This window comes from Nyctereutes procyonoides, unplaced genomic scaffold, assembly GCF_905146905.1.
Source record: "Nyctereutes procyonoides isolate TBG_1078 unplaced genomic scaffold, NYPRO_anot_genome, whole genome shotgun sequence".
NCBI classification, from domain to species: Eukaryota; Metazoa; Chordata; class Mammalia; order Carnivora; family Canidae; genus Nyctereutes; species Nyctereutes procyonoides.
Window position 1 is genome coordinate 32,914,113 of NW_026575125.1, and position 21,889 is coordinate 32,936,001.

The 21,889-nt window shown below is 38.9% G+C and overlaps 1 protein-coding gene across 1 annotated transcript in view; it reads left to right on the forward strand.

Moving 5' to 3' along the window:
• Positions 1–2,694: 2,694 nt before the first annotated feature.
• Positions 2,695–21,889, forward strand: part of SYTL5 (synaptotagmin like 5) — a 114,158-nt gene continuing 94,963 nt past the window's right edge. The window contains exon 1 of the mRNA XM_055339072.1: positions 2,695–2,763. The gene's annotated coding sequence lies outside the window, so the exon portion shown is untranslated. The remainder of the gene's footprint in view (positions 2,764–21,889) is intronic.

The window sequence follows — 21,889 nt, forward strand, 5'->3', positions numbered from 1 at the left end:
TGGAGAGAGAGTGGCTCTGTCAACACCCAGAGATTAGCCCAGTGAAAGTGATTTCAAACTTCTGACCTCCAGAACTGTAAGATAATAAATGCATGTTGCTCTAAGCCACCAAGATTGAGGTAATTTGGTACAGTAGCCTAAGGAAACTAATGTGCCTCCCAGATAAACTATATATCCAGTCAAATCAGCATCTGCTTCTAAAGAAACCCACACTAAGACACTAGGAGAAGATAAAGGATACAGCAGCTAGTTAATTTATCCCATCTCCACTGAAGTTGGCCCCTACCACCTTCCCTTCACATGATTCATATGATTATGTTTTGAGATGGGTTAAAATTGCACAAGACTTGTAAGACTGAACAGCAAATAGGTTTTTCATAACACTTAAATTTTGTCAAACATGAATCCCTCGGGAGACTTTTCACTCTGATGAAGTAACTGGTACCAGACTAGCCCTTCTGCCATAAACAACCATAAAACTGGATAGAATAAAAATAAATTAAAAAAAAACCTGGATAGAATATATGAGCTGACTGGAGGCATTGTACAACAGGCAGCACAATGCTGTAATTTCTGAGAGAAAAGAAACCCACAAGGTAGCTCAACCATCCCTCCATTTCTCTGCCTGGGGAAAACTTCCCAGTGGCATATTTTGCTGGATTCCAGGCAGAGCAATAGTGACGCTGCTGGACCGAGAAGGCAGGAATCAGAGTTCAGTCAATTTGAAGAAGCTGAAATTTTTAAGACAAGGCATCACAGAAGAAGTAGCTATATAAAGGAAGGTCTTCAAAAGTCCATTTGGAGGTTTTCCAAGCGTTTTTGGCTGAGAACTGGGCTGCATGTTTACAGGGCTAGACTACCTAGGAGTGGCTAGAGGGTACAGATTTGAGAACGGACAGATATTACCAGTTGGCCCATGCTGGGGGATGTGGAAGCTCCAAGCAATAAGAGTGAAGAGATCTTGCTAATACCGCATTAATCTCGTGGGCATCCACCTGAGATACCAGAAGCCTTAGGAGTAAAGACCGTGCCCTAAAGTAAAACCTATAATAGATCTACCCTTGAAAATTATAAAACCCTACCCTTATGAGATATGGAGAAGAGATAGCATTTGGAGTCTGATACCTTAAAATGAACCAGGCTTGGGGAAGACCTTAGATTTTCTACATACCTACCTTAACAAAGCACAAAACCAAACCTATTGAACTGCCTACTAGAACAGAAATCAACACTCTTCAGAGGAAGACAGCTGAATCTAGAATCTCTAAACATATCCACACTGCCCAGTGAACAATAAAAATTATTCAACATGCAAAGAAACAGGAAAATATGACCTCTGGTCAAGAAAAAAAAGAAGCCAAGATGCTCAGTTGTTGGCCTTTTAAGACAATGACTTTAAAGCAATTATTCTGTGGTTAAAAAACTACGGGAGAATATGTTCAAAGAATAAAAGAAATATGGATGAACAGGGAGGGAATTTCAGCAGGTAAGTGGAAACTATAAATAACCAAATAAAAACTTTAGAACCTACCTAGGAATTGGAAAGACTCACTTTTCCATATGCTTCCCAGTTTTTAAACCCCAGAAACAACTATGTCAGCTTTTGCACATCTGCCTGCTGTTTGTCTCACTTGCTCACTTTGCTCACTTTTAAATGCAAGAAATCCTTTAGAACTTAAAATTATAATAACCAAAATAAGAATACACTAGCTGGGCTCAACATCAGCTTGAAGGTGGCCAAAGAGAGTCAGTGAACTTAAAGACAGGTAAATAGGAGTTATCCAATCAAAAAAACAAAAACAAAAACAGAACAAAATAGATATCGAGACACTTTTTTTAACATAAGGAAGTAATAACTCTCTTGGTACTTAAAGTCAGACCCATCTTCTACTCAATTCCCTGGCACCCCAAAGGGCCATTGCATCTAAAATGAGGCCTGCTATGATCATATAAATGAACAATCATGTTGGGGAAATAATCTTCCAGAATTTTTACTGACTCCAAATTAAGATGCAGTATAGTAAAATATTAAGAAAATTTCACTCATTATCTAATGTTCAGCCAAGCAGCCACATCCTGTTACAGTTATCTTTTAAAAATTATACATACAAAAAGAAATTATATGTACACAGTAAAGTATCATAGTTAGACACACAGACTGTGGTGCTGGAGTGCCTGGATTTAACTTCTGGCTCTACCATTTACTAATTGGGTAACTGTAGGCAAAATGCCTACTTTGCCCATGTGCAATAGGGAGATAGTAAGAGTTCATACTTAATAAATTTTGAACTTGTGGGAAATGATATATGTAACAAACTTGGAATTGCACCTGGCACATATGTGTTATCATTAAGTATATATTTTTCTCAGATCTTTTGAGAATAGAATATTATAAGGAACAGAATATTAAAAGAATGAATCCCCTTTAAAACATTAATTTAAATAATATCTCATTTCACTAATCTTCCAAAATGTGCTTTAGCAGATGAAACAGCTCTTACCTTTCCCCTGCTGATCAACAGAGACATTCCTTTTTGAAAGTGGACATACTGCCTGCTTCATGGAATAGTTGTCCACCACAGATAAACATTACTCTGTGCTACTGGGTGTGTTCAGTGTGTAAATAGATTGTGGGAACACGAGAGGCTGGTTTTTCAAGTTCCTGCTCCTAGCACTCCATGAGGGTCAAGTAGACCAGCGTTCCCCGATTGGTGTGTCTGAAAGAAAACTGTGTCTACAAAATGTTGTAGCCATCAGATTGAGGTAAGAATAAGGTGTTTAGGGGTCTTCAGTGTGATGTCTCCTTTCTTGATTTTTGTATTTTTGTGTGTTGAGGGGTTGGGATTTGTCAGGAAATGAATGACTTCTTCCACCATTTGATATGAGATTTTATGACGAGAGGAGGAGGATAGGAATATATAAAGAAAGAACATTTTGGCTGTTGGACTGCTATATAAATTTAATGGCTTGAGAAGGGAAATCTATCTTCTTGTTATTAGCACTTAATTTAATCTACAAATTGAAACATTGCACTAAATCCTAATGAAAAAATGAGTGTCTACATAAGCAAATATGTATCCTTGTGACATAGATCAGGTTCACAGCAAAAGTACTGTCACTTTGCTGAAAACCTCTCATCCCTCTCTATAGAAGATAGAAGTTCTGTTCTGAATTTCTTTCATTTGTTAGAAAACTCAGATGTTTTATTTAGTGTTGTTGAGCTATAATCCTGTTCTTGATATGGTTAAATATCCACTATGGTTGTAAATTTAGTAGAAAGATTGCTAAAGCCTGAATTCCCAGGAATAATTTCAACATGAAGGTGAGGTTTTTAATACCATGAGGGGACGAGATACTGAGTGAATATGAATATACACTAGAAAGATGCATCAGATTTTGAAAATTACTCTTTAATATGGATTGTTTTAATTAGTACTATCTTCCTCGTTTAAGGGAAAAATGCATTTTGCCGCATAATACATCAAACTCTGTACTTGGGAGAAAAAAGGAGTTATCTATATCAAGTATTCAAAATTGTAAGTTGCAAATATTACTCATATGTGATAATGTATTTAAAAATACACCTTAAATCTGAGCCTCCTTAAAACATCTTTTAAACGCAGGAATTTAGTGTTCAGGTTTTTTTGCTATATAATAAGTTGCTTATATGTTGTTTGGATACCAGCTTAAGCACAAGACTGTTATAATTTATACCCTGTGGATTAAGTGCATGATGACATTCAAATGGACTCTGGTGAGATCCTTAAATAGATCTATACATCCCCGAGTGTAAACACACACGCATGCGTGCGCGCACATTTACATATGGCATTTACACATGGCATTACACATTTACATATGGGCAACTAATACTGGGGAAACAGGTAAGGGAGATGATGAGAAAATGTGTCTTTGTTGTCAAATCATGTTTATTCCATGTGCTTATGATTTTCTGAAATTCTCTGCAAGCATCAGTTTGGGAATTAGGTTTGCATTGCCTTTCGTTTTATTCTAGCTTGATAATGTCTTCTAATAAGTTTAGGGAATGAAATAATGTTTCTACTCCTTTGTGGCCTGGAGGCACATTTGGTGTGTTCCTTGAAACTACTCTCTCATACTTATTTAGTATGTTAAGGAAATGCAACTTTAATACGTGAAATGAGCAGTTTGTTTTACCTAACTGAGCTCTGTTATACAATGGCATATGTTATGACTGTTTTGCCAGCATATGTAATAACTTAGCTAATCATCTTCAGTACTTCCTATTTAGAATTTACTCGTAACTGTTTTGTACATCCCATATGCTGCTAGTGCATGTGCTCTCCCTCACACATTCAACCCCACACATGCATTCCCGCTTTTGAATGATTTCACAGGATTCTTTAACTTCTCTCCAACTTGGGTCCATTCCTGGCTCTGTCTTTCTGTGGGTAGTGCCATTGTTTCCTCTGACTTCTGCTTACCGTGCTTTCTCCACATCTTCCGTCATGCCTAGCCCATAGACTTATCTCTTTTTTTTTAAAAGAGTTTGTTTATTTATCTATCTATCTATCTATCTATCTATCTATCTATCTATCTATTTATTTATTTGAGACACAGAGAGGCAGAGACATAGGCAGAGGGAGAAGCAGGATCCTCGCTGGGAGCCCGATGCGGGACTCGATCCTGGATCCCTGGGATCACACCCTAACCTGAAGGCAGATGCTCAACCACTGAGCCACTCAGCTGTCCCTAACCCATAGGCTTCTAATTGTACTGGTTCCATTGCTTCCATCACTTGTAGAGCTTGTGACTGGAGTGGCTACCTTAAGTTCTGGAAGATCATGTGGAAGTCCAGCAGATGTCCGTACAAAACCTATTAAATATATAGTATTCTAGGATAGGAAATTTCCTCAATCTGATTTCTCTCTCCTTTCAGCAAAACACATCTCTAGGAAGTACTTAATAAACTCAGCCCCTTACTGCCTTATGACCTATTTTCTCTCTTTTAAAACCTAAATTTCTTTAAATTTTCCTGCAATTACAATAACATCTATCTTCATCACCTGATTGTCATTGTACTTCCTAGGGTCACTTGTGATGCTATTAAGAAAGGAATTACATTCATTCATTTATTTATCCATTCAATAAATATGATGGCTATGCATCAGGCACTGCTATAAACTGAGGTTACAGTATGCAACACCCAGGTTGACCTTTAGGCATTTCTAGTCTACTTAGGAAAGATGTTAATTTACCCAAATAATTCATTTCAATTATGTTAAGTGCCGTGAAGGATACTTTTCCAAATCCTCCTTCTGTTTGACTACTTTGCTCTATGTGACATTCATGATCATTTCCTACTTCTTGAATTCTCCCTTCCTTGTCATCCATGACTCTATATTATCTATTCAACTACCTGTCTACCACTTTCCCTCTTGTCACCTTCTCTTCTCTTCCCTACTCGGTTATTCCCCCAGAGGTTTATTATTTGCCCCATAATCTATTAACTACTTTTTTCTTGCCTGTGATGTCTCATCAACTCATAGTTTTAAATATCATAGTTAAAAATATTTTAAATAATGCCTCTAAGATACCCTTTTCCAGGTTTTTCCATCTACTATGTATTTTCCCACTTGTATGCCCTGCTGTCACCTAATATTCATCTGTGGTTGTAGCCAAACACACTGTCTTTTATATCCTCCTCTTTCATCCATGTTTTTGCTAATGGTGTTAAGGATCTCCTGGTTTCTCACATATGAAACCTTGGAGTCCCTTTGGCTTCTGAGTTTTCCTTTGCTTTCGATACCCAAACCATTACCAAGTCTTAGCATTCTCTTTATGATGATGTGTCTAGACTCTATCCTTTCCCCCATAGCTTTTCGGTAATTTTTTTCTTTAATACTTTATTCTCTCATCCTTTCCTCCCTCAGGCTGAGAGCCACCTAGAACTCAAGGCCTGAGTCAGACCCTACCTCTACCAGAAAGTGATATGTCATGGATATCTTCTTTTGTCCCAACCTTGGAGACAGAAGTATGAGTGTTAGAGAAAGAACATAGGCTTTGGTTGCCAAAGATCCAGCTGTAGGTTCTGATTTTAACATCTGGTCCTTCCTTTGCCTTTGATCTTTCTGTGAGCTTTAGCGTCCTCATGCTCATCCTGTCTCACACAGTGGTCACAAGGAACAGATAGGATCATGGAGGTGAACATCATTTTAAACTGTGAAGCACTATAAATATCAAAGTAAGATTTGTGAATAGAAGAATGAATTGGAGGCCAGGGACCGAGGTTCTGGGTCTTAAATACTGGGACAAAGGGCACCTGGGTGGCTCAGTGGTTGAGCATCTGCCTTTGGCTTGGGTCATGATCCCAGGGTCCTGGGATCAAGTCCTGCATCTGGCTTCTCACAGGAAGCCTGCTTCTCCCTTTGCCTATGTCTCTGCCTCTCTTTGTGTGTCTCTCATGAATGAATAAATAAAATCTTAAAAACAATGCTGGGGCAGTATAGTATAGGGATTGAGAGCCTGGACTCTGTAGCCAGACCACCTGAGTTTGAATCCTGGAGCTACTACTTAACAGCTATGGGAAATTGGGAAATTTAGTTAGCATCTCTGTTCCCGAGTTTCCTTCTCTGTAACATGTGGGTAGTAATAATTTCTACTCAAAGGGGTGTTGTAGGTTTGGCAGGGTTAATAGATATAAAATACTTAAAAACAGTGGCTGGTGCATCATTCAGCGCTCTCTCAGTGTGAAAGTGGTGGTGAGGACCAGTGTGGCAGTATGTGGGTACAAAGTGGGAATGATTTATTAGAATGGAGTCACCATATGGGGACCGGGGGTCGCATCCAGGATGGAAACGGAGCAATAGAGTAGACACTTATATCTGGCTGAATCCATCATGACTCAGACAAAAAAATGCTCCTCCTATCTGGGGCAGAATTTAGCAAATGTACATTGAGGAGCCATGCATATTCTGAGCAACCGCTTGAGGTTCAAGGCTGGGGATAGTGGCCTTTCAGACACCTTTGGTGGGGCATCAAAGAAAAAGAAATGGTACGGGATGCCTGGGTGGCTCAGTGGTTGAGCATCTGCCTTCGGCTCAGGGTGTGATCCCAGGCCCGGGATCGAGTCCCGCATTGGGCTCCCTGTGAGGAACCTGCTTCTCCCTCTGTCTGTGCTTCTGCCTCTCTTTCTGTGTCTCTTATGAATAAATAAATAAAATCTTAAAAAAAGAAAAAGGAATGGTAAATAGTTTGCCCTTTCAAGTCATGAAATATGGTAGTATTTCATGGAATCAAAATATCAGTATCCAGATGTCCAAATGTTAAGAAAGCAGACTTAACTATCCTCTGTATTCTAAGAATTTCTTTCTGTAACAAGCATAGGCTTGTAACATTTCAGAGTGCAAGGCACCTTAGAAATGCTATTCCTCTCAATTTACAGGCTCACTGGCCAGAGCATGTATTTTTACTAGCACAGGAGTAGTTCACTTTGGATGAGAGTTTTTCTTTTCCATGTTAAGAAAAGACAAATAATAATACTTAGAACATTCCAAAAGTGGTTCTAAGTGCTTTAAATTAATATATTTAAATTTAATTAAATAATTATTTAATCATTTAAACCACTTAATCTTCATAAGAACCCCATGAAATAGATATTGTCATTATTCCATTTACATAGGAATAAATTTAGGATCATCGAGGTTATGCATGACTGATGAGTAATAGAGCCAGCTGTCAAACCCAGGCAGCCCAGAACCAGAACCTGTATTCTCCACCACGGAGTCCTATCATCTTAGCACCTCTGTGCCCTGGCATTTGGTTAAGGGTAGGCTCTGGAGTCTTGGGCAGCTGTTAAATGTTGCAGTTCATTTCCCTTGGTGACTGCTATTAAATGTTTGGTCATTTTGCATAACATAAAAATTACTAAAATAATATTTTTAAAAAATATGTTATTAGAGAGGAAGAAGGAGCATGAGCAAGGGAAGGGGCAGAGGGAGAAACAGACTCCCCACTAAGCAGGGAGCTGGACTCAGGGCTCAATCTCAGGACCCCAGGATCATGACCTGAGCTACAGGCAGATGCCCAACTCACTGAGACACCCAGGCACCCCTAAGATAAGATTTATTCTAAGTTTTCCAGTATCAGTGCAAGGGGAGTCTGACTTTTCTCATCCATGATTGTGTATATGTGAGCATCAAAGATCTCAAACAGTGATCCTTCTATTTCCTAGACAGTGTGTTCTACTGTAAATTGGCAGCTGCTTTGCACTGTACTTCACTGTGGCTTCTGGCCATGGGGGTTTTCTCTTGATGTGTGTTAGTTTCCATCTTTGTTTTTGCTGACATTTCAAAAGGCCCGGCTCAATTTTTCGAGTTGTCATTTGATTTTTCTTCCCTGTTTTAACCACTTCTTATTCATTTAAGTGTTCTCTCACTTTAGTGTTTTTCTCTTTTTACTTTAATCATTATCAGCTACAAAAAAAATTGAATAGGTTTTTACTTCATTTTCTTCTTCACTGAATAGAAATATTAAAATCAGCCTTACCTCCACTGAACCCCTTAATAACCTTTTTTTTCATTTCCAAGTAGGCATAATGCTATTTGTAACTCTCGATAGAGTTTCATTGAGCAGTTTCCAGTCCTTGTAACAGTTGACTTATCCAGGCTAATTTGATTTCATCTGTCTAATCAAATGCCAGGGAGCACTCTGTTCCAACATTAAGAACACGTCCAATTCATTTAGGGGTTTGTGGTTCATGTAAATAGACTTCAGTGGCATTTTCACTTCGGTGTTGTGTAGTCAGAAAATATTTCCAAAAGTGTATCAGATCTTGGAAGGAAATTAAGAAGATGTATAACAAAGCAACTCTAAGAGGTACTTCATTTTAAAGCAAGTAAAATTTTAAAAACCGAACAATATAATTAAAAAAATCATTTAAAATGGTAGTGGTAATCTGACCAGAAAATGTAGTTGAGATGGGATGGGGTGTGTGTGGAGAGAAATGGTACTTGGAATGTAGCTATCAAATAATGATGTTCCAGGATTTGAAAATAGACTTTGAATCTAAACATACTTTTATCTGGATTATAAAAAGTTCAGCAACAGCCCACTTGGTAAACACAGACCAAGAGAGATCATAGCAAACATATTTATTTACTTCACGTATCAGAGTATTAGACAAATCCATTAATAGATCCTCCCAAGAGGTATATATAGACAGCAATGATTTTTAGTCTCCTGGCATGAAATTACATTAAAACCAACATACGATTAAAATTTTTGAAAATAATTTCATGTAAATCTAATAATATACCAAGGATATGTCTTCAAACAAGGCAATAAGGGCCTAATACAAAATAGGCATTTTTTTCAACTTTCAACAAATAATGGTATATCCAAAGATGTCTCTGCCTAGAAACAAATGTATATAATTTTTAAGTTTCATATTTTGATGAGAACTAGCTATGTATTAAAACACATTTTGTGACAAAGCGTTGCTGCCCTCTGATTGAGATACCAGCCCAGGGAAAATAACTACAAGGAAGTCTAGTCAGTAACTTGGAAAAAGGAAAAACTGGAATGTTTACATTAGCCAAGTTAAAGGGGGGAAATTGAACTTACTTCAAACTACTTATAGCTGTCATCTAATTTCATTGGGTATTATGGAGTTTGAGCTCCAAACACAGGAAGGTTATTTCCAAATCAGTTAGATATAACAAACTAAATAGCTATTGATTTTCTTTCAAGTGAATTCCTGTTTGACTCTCTTAATGTTTTTGTGAGTAATAGTGCTGTGTTTGGCTTTATACTTAAGTACAATTGGATATAACTGAATATTAGCACCACACAGGTCCCAGAACAATGAGGATAAAATCCAGGGGTAATATTTGATTGGTTATATTGAGAAACTATTGACCCTGGGTCAGCAAACATAAAATGTAGGTCCACTGCTGCCACTAATAATCTTAGTAATCGCTCACATTTTCTAGGGATTTACTATGACCCAAGCACTATTCAAGTGTAAGACATGAGTCTTGGTTCAGTCATGTCTCCAAGATCCCATAGCTAACAAATTTCAGAGGCTAGATTGGAACCAGAGTCCTTACTGGGTGTGAGTTACCTTGGTCAAGTTAAACACTTCTAAAAGTATCTCCCTGGGATATTTTTTCCTCCTTCCTCAGTTTCTACCTTTCTTCCTGGGTCACAGGCTCACCCAATCTGCTGGCATCTACAAAGTTGTTGCTGTTGTGTCCTTGCCCCGGTGATTCACTCATTGGCATCTTCTCTATGACCTTTCATCTATGGCAAAGGGGCCTGCGTTCTTTGGGCCCTTAGATCTGCAGGCCCCTGTAGACTTCTTTTTGTCTCAGTTGTGTTAATCTCTCCCCCAGCTGAGCTCCTCAGGCCCTGCTGGAAGGAGTCAGGTAGCACAAGGCCCTTCCTACCCTATTTTCCTCTCCCCTCTCTACACCCTGACCCACTGCTGGAGCTTTTATTTCCTTTTTCAGTCAGGAGAAGCTGCTCCAGTGTCATATCCTACATCTTCTCTACACTGTCTTGTAATAAAACTCTATGTTCAGACCTCTGAGCTTTGTTCTTGGTAGAGAGAACACCTAGCTGAAGGAACATTGAAAGAAAAAAGAAAACATATTGAGAACAGTGTTGTTTCCCAAATGATCTGTGGCAAAGAACCAGTCCCTTCGTTCTTAATTTTCCAAGCCACCTCAGACTAGTGCTTTTTTGTGAAATGCATCATATGATGAGTCTACTAATCACATACTCCTTTGTCATGTCATTTGTAAGTGCTCTCAGTTTTATACATACCTGTCTCAGACACTAGCAGTCTATGGACCAGGACCAGTCCATGAACTACATACATATGGAGCAGCATTGCCACGGAGCCCACCTTTCCTAGGAACCAAGGGATCTGTATTTACTGCAGTCCATCTTTCATTTTTTTTAATGTGCCTATATGTCTATCTTTATACAGTCTTTTGGTACATACAAATATGCACCTTCAAAACCTGGAGTGCTGGGCGTTGGTATAAGATTGAGCAAGACAAAATTATGTGTGAGTATAATGCATCTCTGAGTTACACACATAATATATATAAAAACATATACATAATACATAACACAATTATACATAATTATATTTTAATTATATATAATTTAAACATAAAATTTATTAATATATAAACAATTATATATATATATATATATATATATATAAAATTCTGCAGTACAGTATAATGTTCATGAACTCAGTCATTAGAGGAAAACTGCCTTAGTTGGAATCCAAGCTCCACCGCTTATGAGCTGCATGGCACTGGGAAACTGTCTTAGTCTCCCTCTGTATTTTTTTTTAAGATTTTATTTATTTATTCATGAGAGAGCCAGAGAGAGAGAGAGAGGCAGAGACATAGGCAGAGGGAGAAGCAGGCTCCGTGCAGGGAGCCCAATGTGGGACTCATTCCCCGGACTCTGAGATCATTCCCTGAGCCAAAGGCAGACGCTCAGTTGCTGAGCCACCCAGGTGTCCCAGTCCCCCTCTGTCTTCTTTCCCTCTCTGTAATATGGTAATAATAAAAATAGCGACCTCAAGGTGTTGATGTAAGGACTGAATGAGTTAACATATGAAAACCAACATGTTAGGACAATACCTGGCACTCGTATATAAGTGCTATGTGGTGAGTGTTTCCTATCATTTTTACCGTGATCCATAAGGAAAAGGAGTTAAGGCAAGTATACTAATGAAGCAGGAAATATACAACCCAATATAAAACATAATACCACGTGGATAATAGGACAGATATGATTAATTACTACTTTGATAATGTGAAGTACATAGTGGTTTCTTTTGGCTTTGCAATTGATATCTGAGGAATTCCATGGCTTGGCATGAAACAGGAGTGTGTGATAGGGACTATACTAGGCTCTTTGCATTAGCAGTTCTTCTGATCCTCTGAAAACCCCTGTGAGGTGGGTATTATGATTATTTCCAGTTTTCATAAGAAGAAACTGAGGTTCAGAAAGGTTAAATAGTTTAGCTTCTTTAATGTAGTAGGTAGGAAAGCTGCAATGTGAACTCAGAGCTTCCTGACTCCAAAACCTAGAGTTCTTGCACTTGTCTACTTGAACTGTCCATTGGAAACCCATGGAAAATTTTAAAGATACAATGCCTTGGGGTGCCTTGGTGGAGCAGTCAGGCATCCAGCTCTTGGTTTTGGCTCAGGTCATGATCTCAGGGTCATGAGATCCAACCCACGTTGGGCTCTGCACTCAGTGCAGAGTCTATTTAAGTTTCTTTCTCCCTGTGTCCAATCCCCCCTCAAGTAAATAAATAGATCTTTAAAATAAAATAAAAATACAGTGCCTCACCACCAAACTAAAAAATTCTTTGATTTTTTTTAAAAAAGCTTTACTAAGATATATAATGCACATACCTTACAATCTACCTATTTTGAGTGTGCAATTCAATGTTTTTTTAGTATATTCATAGGTTAACCACCATCCCCACAATCTAATTTTAGAACATACTCATCCTGGGGTGGGCCTGACAGCAGAGTTCCAAGGTCTTAACTTCAGGGCCGCAGATCCTGTAGGAGTTCTTGAATGGACTTCAAATGGTTTCTGAATCTTTTTTAGGATCTATAGCTTTCCTTACTTTCTCTAAAGGAATAGAGATGAAGCTCAGACAGTATTAAGAAACTCTAGACCGGTGTGTTTTCAAACTTCAGGTTGCTTGCAAATCACTGGGGACTCTTCTTAAAATTCAGGTTCAAATTTAGTAGGTCTGGGATGCAGTCAGATCTACTATAATTTTGATTATAGGAATACCAACATGGATAAGTGAAATGTTACCTGCCCTAAAATCCCATTCTTCTCATTAGTGGATCTATGTTACCAACCAACCAACCAGTCAACCCCCCCCCCCACCAAAATTCAGTAATTTTGAGGTGGCTCAGTCAGTTGGGCATCTGCCTTCAGTTCAGGTCATGATCCCAGTGGCCTGAGATCGAGCCCCATGTTGGGGCTCAGTGGAGAATCTGGTTCTTCCTCTCTCTCTCCTCTTGCTCTCTCAAATAAATAAATAAAATCTTTTTAAAAAATTCAATATTTTTTTATTTTTTGAATTTTGTCAATAAGATATTTGTGGGCATTTGTTTTCTCTCTTGTTATATAAGTATCTACAAAATAGTCATGGTTTTGCCTCTTGGACCAAAAAGCCTAAAATATTTGCTAGTGGGCCATTAACAGAAAAATTGGGTCAACCCCAAGAGTAGCCCATGGCATAAGACCACCTTTGACGAGGATAAATGTTGTTCATCTTACTCTCCATAGCTCTTTGCTGCATTTGGTATACATGACGTTACCAGTCAGACTGATAAAAATACTAAGTATGAGCAGCAGCAAGCTGGCTGTATTTATGGATAATTCCTCCTCTAGAAGAGAGGTTTGGGCAGATAAGACTCAACTGCTGGTTTAGTTTAAAAATAGATCTTCCTGGGGTTGCAGACTACTTGCCTGAGTAGCATGGATAGCTTTTCACAAAGGACCTGGTGTCTTCTCAGCTAGGTCATGTCAACAAGACTTTGGAAGCAAGATTCCCTAGGAGTAATTTGCAATTCTCAAGAGAGCTTGATTAATTGGGGTTGGGTGCCAGTTAGCTGAACTTATGGATAGAACACTGCATCTTCCTAGACCACTCTTAAGCTCCTTAACACTTCAGAGTGTTTGTTCAGGGTTCTGAGCAAACAACAAAGAGCTATCTGACCATGCTTTACCTGTATGAAGACGTTTCTGCTTAGCTCACTTTGACTCCTGTGAAAAGGATCTGTTAGAACATGCACAGCTCTTCAAAATTCCCCAGGCTTTAGGTGGTCTCCTTCATTATAATCTCTGTTGTAGAACTTCTTCTCAGATGTCCATCTTGAACTTTTCTTTCCTTTGGTCTTGATCAATAACTTCAGATCTCCTAACTTATGGCTCATTTTCAGGCTGGCAGGCTATCTATCTATCTATCTATCTATCTATCTATCTATCAATATATCATGTAAGAGGTTGTCTATTCTCACCACCCATCCCAAATAACCCTTATTACCACAAGGTCCATAATTATTGTTCAGATTTTAGCATGCTTCTAGGGGGACAAGTACAAAGTATGACCTTGAAGGAATTGGATTATACACTAAAATAATTGCAAGACTTACTGATTTATATTATTAGAAACTAGGATATTAGGGCAAGGAATATGTGATATAACACTGGATTGGGATGAATTTATTGAAATGGTGCATTTTCCAAAGCTTCTGGGTTTAGTGTGGTACTTCACATAGCTGGAGGTGTTTGTAACAGTTTACTTGATTGGTTAATTGAAAACTTAATGGTGGCCTACATAGACTCTAAGTGATATACTTGACTCCCAATTCATTAGACTCAACTGCACCTCCCCCACTGTGTTAATTATCCCTCCTCAGTCTTCCATCAGCTCATTTGTTCCTTTGTCACTTCTTTAATCATTATTCCTCATGCTCCTATCCCTGGCCCTCTTTCCTGTGTTCTCACTTGCATAACTTTAGCCACCAAATAGGCACCAGTGATTCTCAATTAAATGCTTCTAGTGTAGACTTCTCCGATAAACTCTACTTCTGTATTCCAGATGCCTTTCTGGACAGATCTTTGTTGATGTTTGTTGGTTACAAGCACTTGGACCTCAACATGTGCAAATTGCAATTTTTTTCTCTCAACCTTTTCTGTCTTGTGTTCTCTTTTGCTGTTAGTAGTATTACCATCAGCATTCCTAGGTTTTACTCCAGTCTTGTTGAATCAGAATCTCTAAAAAGGGACCCTCAGTTTTTGAACAATACCTGTAGGTGACTCTTAGGTACACTAGAATTTAAGAACCCTTACAGTTCCCAAGCTGGAAACTTCGGAGTCACACTCTCTCTTCTCTTTACCATCCACATCTAGGTGGTAGCTGGATTTTATTGAAAGAATTCCCAAATATCTGAAAAATGACCCTTAGGTCCTTTCCTACTACTACATCTCTAGTTCCTAATCTCTCCCTGGCACTCCTGCAGGTGCCTCCACGTTGTCCACATAGCCTCTGCCCTCTCTCTCGTATAATCACTGAGTACTGAAGTCTTTCAAAACCCAGATCTAAAATAGAAAGCTGACTGCTATTTCTTGGCTTAAAAGCATTCAACAGCTTGATGGCATGGGAGCAGTTTTCAGACTTTTTAAGGTCATGGAACTCTTTCTTCAAATAAAATCATGCTAGGAAATCCAACTTATAGATCAGATAAAAGCAGAGCTGCTCTGTTTGAAGCAGGGGTCGGCGCCACAGCCTTGGCCACTTAACTTGCCTTGCTGTGTTTCCTAAGAAACCATTCCCAAAGACACAGTTAGAAAAATACTCAATAAAGTCCAGATGCTTTATTTGGATACCACATTCCTCCTTGGCTGGCACCCTCCTTTGTCTCACCTCTCCTCCATTAACTCAGACCCCAGCCCTGGGATTATTCACTATTCCCTGGACTAGTCATGGGTTTTTGTGACTTTTTATATTTACTCTCTTCACATCCTCAAATGGCCACTCTCGTCTTCCTAATTGTTCTTTCCTTTGTGTTCTCAAAGCCAAGTTGGCCTTTATAAAACTGTTCGTTTTATGTTTATGTCTGTCTCCACTAGAAAATAGACAAGCTCCTTGGAACAGAGTCCATGCTTTCTTCATTTGTGTATCCACTAGATCCAGCAGTTTCTGACACATGGTTTTATGCATGTTTATTGCATGAACATTTGTATATTCTATAACCCATTCTATCTGTTCTTTGGTTTTATTTTTTTCCAGACTGAACACGCCTTAATGAATTAAACATAACTTTAAAAACTAGATTTATTAACCTCAATAGATTTATTAACCTGTATGACTCTACTACTGAAATATTTTCCTATTCAATAGCCAAGCGTAATAATCCATGGATATATGCATTGTATACCATGCCATATGAAGCTGAGCTAATATTGGTAGAATATATTTTTGACAGCAACAATATTTGCTCTATTTTTCACTGATATATATAATATGTGTTCATTATAGAAACATGGAACTAAAGACAATTATAAAAAATAAAATAACAGCCATAATGTAACTCCCCAGAAATAGATGTAATATTTTGACTTATTTCCTTCCATTCTTTCTTCTGTAATGTTTAGGTATGTATGTATTTACTTTAAAATTGGAACTATACTATATAAGTAGTTTTATATCCTGATTTTTAATTTCATATTATGAGCCTTCCAGCATATTATCATATATGAGAATCTTAATGTTGTTTAAAATCTTATTAATAAAAACTGTGGACTTTCTAAGCAATTTCTAAGAAGTTTGCCAATTCTTTAAAAAAAATTTTTTTAAAGATTTATTTACTTATTCATGAGAGACACAGAGAGAGAGGCAGAGACATAGACGGGGAGAAGCAGGGAGTCTGGTGCAGAACTTGATCCCCGGATCCTGGGATCATGCCCTGAGCCAAAGGCAGACGCTCAGCTGCTGAGCTACCCAGGCGTCCCAGAAGTTTGCCAATTCTTAATAGAAAGTTTAGGAAGCTAGAGAAAGACCTGAGGGTATTTTGTGAATCAAAGGTAATGGAGTGAAGTTTTGACTGATCTCACTTAATGACATATTGCTTAACTTCAGCGTAAAAACAGAATGGATGGAAGGGCCTAAATTGTTTTTGAGCATCTGTTATGTGCCAGATATTGTACTTTACATACATTTCCTATTTTATATACATTTTCATACATTTTATATATACTTTACATACATTAATTCATTTGAGTATTCACAACAAACCAAGGAAGTGGACATTAATATTCTCATTTTACAGATGAATAAACTGAAATGCATAAGCTTAGAGTAACCTGTAGAAGCTATTCTCTCATGGAGTAGAATTTTAATTCCATTCATTTCTCAAGCTTCACATTTTATCTAACACTGACTCTGAGAGGGTACACTGAGCCTGCATTTGATTCCAAGGGCTTTGTATTAGCAGTGCTTATCTGTGTAGTATAAACTTTTGGGTAATTACAGTTTATGAACTCCTGAAATTACTTCTCTTTGTCTGTTAAGACATAGGTGTACTTTTTCAAGGTAGAGAGTCTGTAGTTCTTATTGGCTATCTAAGATATCCTTCAGAAAACTTTATGAATCTCTCCTGCAGATAATGGAGCATCCACAAGTCTTGTAGAAATCCTTTGAGGAGACTTTCATTTTATGTGCCAGGCCCTGCACCGAGAACATTATCTTCTCTTGCTCTATTACCCTTTCATGTGCCCTTGTAACCTATGGAATTCATTTTGTCTGGATACCTACCAGTACCCTTGATACTGTTTGTTTATATGAGAGTCTCAAATAATTTTCATGTCTGCCAACTGTGCTACCATGTCACTGATTTGTGTGTCTGTCGGTGTAAAATAAGAATAACTCTTGCATTCTCACCTCTTAACAGCTGAGCATTTCAAACTCTGCTTTTCTTTGCAGAGCTAAAAGTGCCTATACTTGTACTGATTCAGTACAGTAAATAGGGAATCATGGTGTACAAGCAATTTCTCCATTCCTATCAAGAGCTCAAAGAATGCATGACCTGCCAACCTCCTGGTAACCACAATCTTATGCATCTTATATATGAGGATGTGACATATGATAAATTAGAGAAGGCTACAAATTCTTCACTACTCCCATTCCATTGGAATTGAATTCACCTCCTTTAATCTGGGATGACTTTAGTGATTTGCTTGACAAATAAAACGTGGTAGAAGTAATGTTCTAGAATTTCCAAGGGTAAGACTTAAGGTGTTTTACAGCTTCTGCTTGGGCCATTAGAATGCTTGGTCTGGGGGAAGACAGCTGCCATGTAAAAAGTCTGACTACCCTGAGACCACCATGAGGGAGGAATCACAAATAGTCTTGTGGTCAACAGGCCCAGCTGTGCTCCCAGCCAGCAGCTTACATCAAGTGCCAGATATGTGAGTGCATTATCCTTAACATCATGCCTAGTCCAGCCTTTGGATGACTTCAGCCCCAGGTGCCCTCTGATAGCAGCCTCATAAGAAACACCAAAATGAGTGCCTCCCATGAAGCCTAGTCAACTCACAAAACTGTAAAAGATTATAATTTTTTTTTTGTTTTAAGTCACTAAATGTTGGGATAGTTTGTTACTGAGCAACAGATTACTGAAACACAAAGGAACGAGTGCCCCTGTTGTATTTGGAGCTAGTAAGCTCCACTTTATATAGAAGATTTCCAAGGGAATTCCAATCATTGCTCTTCTTCCTATATTTTGTGTGATGGATCATTTTTCTCCTCCTCACATTCTCCCTGACAATGTTTTCCTTTAAGTGAAACATTTTTCTGTTCATTTTGCATACATCCATTTTAAAGATGGCAATATTTTATGACGTTCTGTAACATAGAATTACTGGAAGAGGGTTAACTGTCTTATTAGATAGACCCTACCACAGTCTAAAAGGATGGCGTCCATGGTAAGAAGGCCACCATAATGTCATGTACAGTGGTTTCAGTGGTAAATTGCACTCTAAATCTACTAGTGCTGCTATGGTTCCCAATGAACTGGAACAGTGCCCAATTTCTCCATCTGAAGCATCTGCTGAGAGTTTAATTTCTTTTTCTATTCCATTTTGATATGGAGCATCAACTCAGGCTGATTCAGTGTTCTCTCCTGAGATGAGATTTTCTACTTTAGGCATTAATTATTAAATGTTTTATTTTTTTTATCTCATTCATTAGACGTCAAAAATGAGTCTTAACGACTAAAATCATGGTGTTGGCAGGATTCCTTCCGGAGGCTCCAGGGAAGAATTCATTTCCTTGCCTTTCCCAGCTTCTAGGGGCTGCCTGCATTTCTTGGCTCATGGCCTCTTCCACCATCTTCAAAAACCATTACTCCAACCTCTACTGCTATCATCACACCTCCTTTCCTGACTTTACTACTTCCCCCCTCCTAAGGACACTTGTGATTACATTGGGCTCATCTGGATGAACCAGCATAATCTTCCCTTTTCAAGATCCTTAACTTAGTGACTTCTGCAAAGGTTCTGGTGACTAGTACATGAGCAACTTGGGGGCTGTTATTCAGCATATCACAGATACCCCAGCTAGACTAGAAGTCAGGCATTTAAGCAAATCCCCGTGGATACTTATGAGTTAGCAGGTGAAGAGAGGAGGAGAGGGTGTTCCAGGCAGAGTCTTGTAAGTAGGAAGATCTGGAGGTGAGGAAACCATGGTTTCTTTAGAAGAATGAAGTGTTGAATGTGGTTAGAGGGTAGATACATGAGAGAGGGGTAGGCTAGAGCCAGATCCTAAAGGGTTTTTTAAAACCATATTAAACAACTAAAGGATTTTAAGCATAGGAGTGACAATGATCCAGTTTGTGTTTTGGAGGAAATTTGATGTGTAGGAGCAAGATGGAGGCAAGAAACTGTGATAGTGAAGAGCCAGGATGGTATCACCTAATTCACAATAAGTCTGAAACCAAAATTCATTATTGCCCATCAAAACCAGCACATCTACCCAACTTCCCTATTGCTGGTAATGTCATCTGTACTCTTCTAAGATCTTTCATGGTGCTCAGTAGTTAATGATCTATCCACAACTGTCTTTGCTGAAAGGCAGCAGAATGACTTAGAAACTATTTTGTCATCTTTTATATAGTTTAGCTCACTTCGGCAAGGCTGCTGGCCAGCAAGGGAAAAAGTCACATCTGAAATGTGTAAGGAAAGAGATCTATTTAAGTAAAAGTATTGGAAAATAAAATAAAAATGGATTTCTTCTAATCTGCCTAGTGTTTTACCAGGCACATTTAACTAAAAGAATGAGAATCGACTCTAGATAAAAGGCACTGGTGATTATTTTTATTCATTTTTTCTTACCTGATGAAAGTGTATAGGGGATAAGGGATGCTCCAAGGGGGTCTGTGAACTAGCTTATAGGAGGCATTAGAAAATTGTACAGACTTAGGTGAATTCATCCCAACCCAGATGCTGGTCCTCCAAAGGCTCAGAAATTTCATTTAGTTGGTGTACAGAGAACAGATTAGACATAGGTTCAAACTAAACCAAACATAGAGAGTTCCATTGGCAGGACCAGGGCATCCACTCCCTGAAAGGGGAGAGCTCTGAGGTTAGCCAACTTCCAATCAGAAGTGTCGAGAAGGAAGTGAAATTCAAGCAAGAGGAAATAGTTGTATGTTTTGAGTGATTAATGTCATGAAACTTGCCAGGCTGAGGCCCCATAACTCAACATGGAACGTGTGCTACAGGGAAAAAATGGGTTACTTTCATTCTGTGGCCTGAGTGCTTTTCTTCTGGTCAGAGCCTGGCTGGGCATCATTGGCATCTAGCTCCTTAGATCTCCTTTGTCTATGTCCAGGCTCACTGTCTCCTCTTCCTTACCCCATGTTTCTCCAGAAGGACTATCATCACTTAGAATCCATCTTATTAAATTAAAATCACAGTCCAGTCCTGCCTCCTGGAGGAAACACTGTGATTTTCTTGATAAAGTTTTGGCTACTTCTAATCTCCTTGAAAACTCAGTTATAAATCTGTTCTTTCAGTCTTGGTACAGAGGAGCAGAAATCTATTTAGGGCTAATTTTGTTAATTAAAGTCTCCTGGGGCAATTTTATTTCTTTTATATCCTTGCCTGATTTCCCATCTTCGCTGTCACTTTCAGATACCACCTTCCTTTTATTCTCCTTATTGGACAGAGCCTTGGAGCTTTACAGGGCAGATTTGTACTTACAATCCAAGGCAAAGTTAATCATAAGCTTCGACTCATATTTTTGTGGCTCCCTACCCCTTGAATAACTTCGAATTACAATTCTACAGAATATTCACATATGACATTCTAAATCTGACATTTCAAATATAAAATGCATTCTGAGTGAACCTGTCTGTAACAGTAGCGTATTCATTTATTGAGTTACCAAATGGCTTTTCCATTTCAGTGTGAGACCAGATGAACCACAGAAGGGGTTGAAAATCCAGTTGTGTTTTTTATCTGAGGAGACCACAATTGATGATGATACAAAAACCAAACCATTAATCTTTCTGAAGAGCCCCTTTTGCCCTAACCTTGTTGCTTCCTGTTCATGTCAAGCTTGGGGCTCTCTGATCCCTGCTGCCTCTAGGACTTTGAAGATTTAGGAAAGGCCTTCAGTCAGTCTGGAAGTCTGTACTGACCAGGGCAGTTTTCTCAGTGGGGGCTAACTCTTGACCCCTTGGAAGAAGTTCAGTTCTTTTTTTTTATTTTAAAGATTTTATTTATTTATTCATGAGAGACCGAGAGAGAGAGAGAGAGAGAGGGAGAGAGAGAGAGAGGCAGGCAGAGACACAGGCAGAGGGAGAAGCAGGCTCCATGTAAGGAGCCTGATGTGGGGCCCAATCCCGAGACTTCAGGATCACACCCTGGGTGGAAGGCCGGCCCCAAACCGCTGAGCCACCCAGGGATCCCAAGAAGTTCAGTTCTGAGTCATTTCAGCCAAGTTATGGTTTGGTGTACAGTATATATAACAAACACCTGGGGACTTTGGAAAGTTGGACTCTGGACAAGGTCCTGTCCTTTCAGATCTCCTGAGATTTTTTTTAAAGATTTTTATTATTCATGAGACACACAGAGAGAGGCAGAGACCTAGGCAGAGGGAGAAGCAGGCTCCCTGGGGGAGCCTGATGTGAGACTCCATCCCAGGACCCCGGGATCATGCCCTGAGCCAAAGGCAGATGCTCAACCACTGAGCTACCTAGGTGTCCCCAGATCTCCTGAGATTTTGATGTGAGCCTAACCTTGTGGCAACTGGGAGGCCCCAGAGCAGGCTTTGGATATCTAG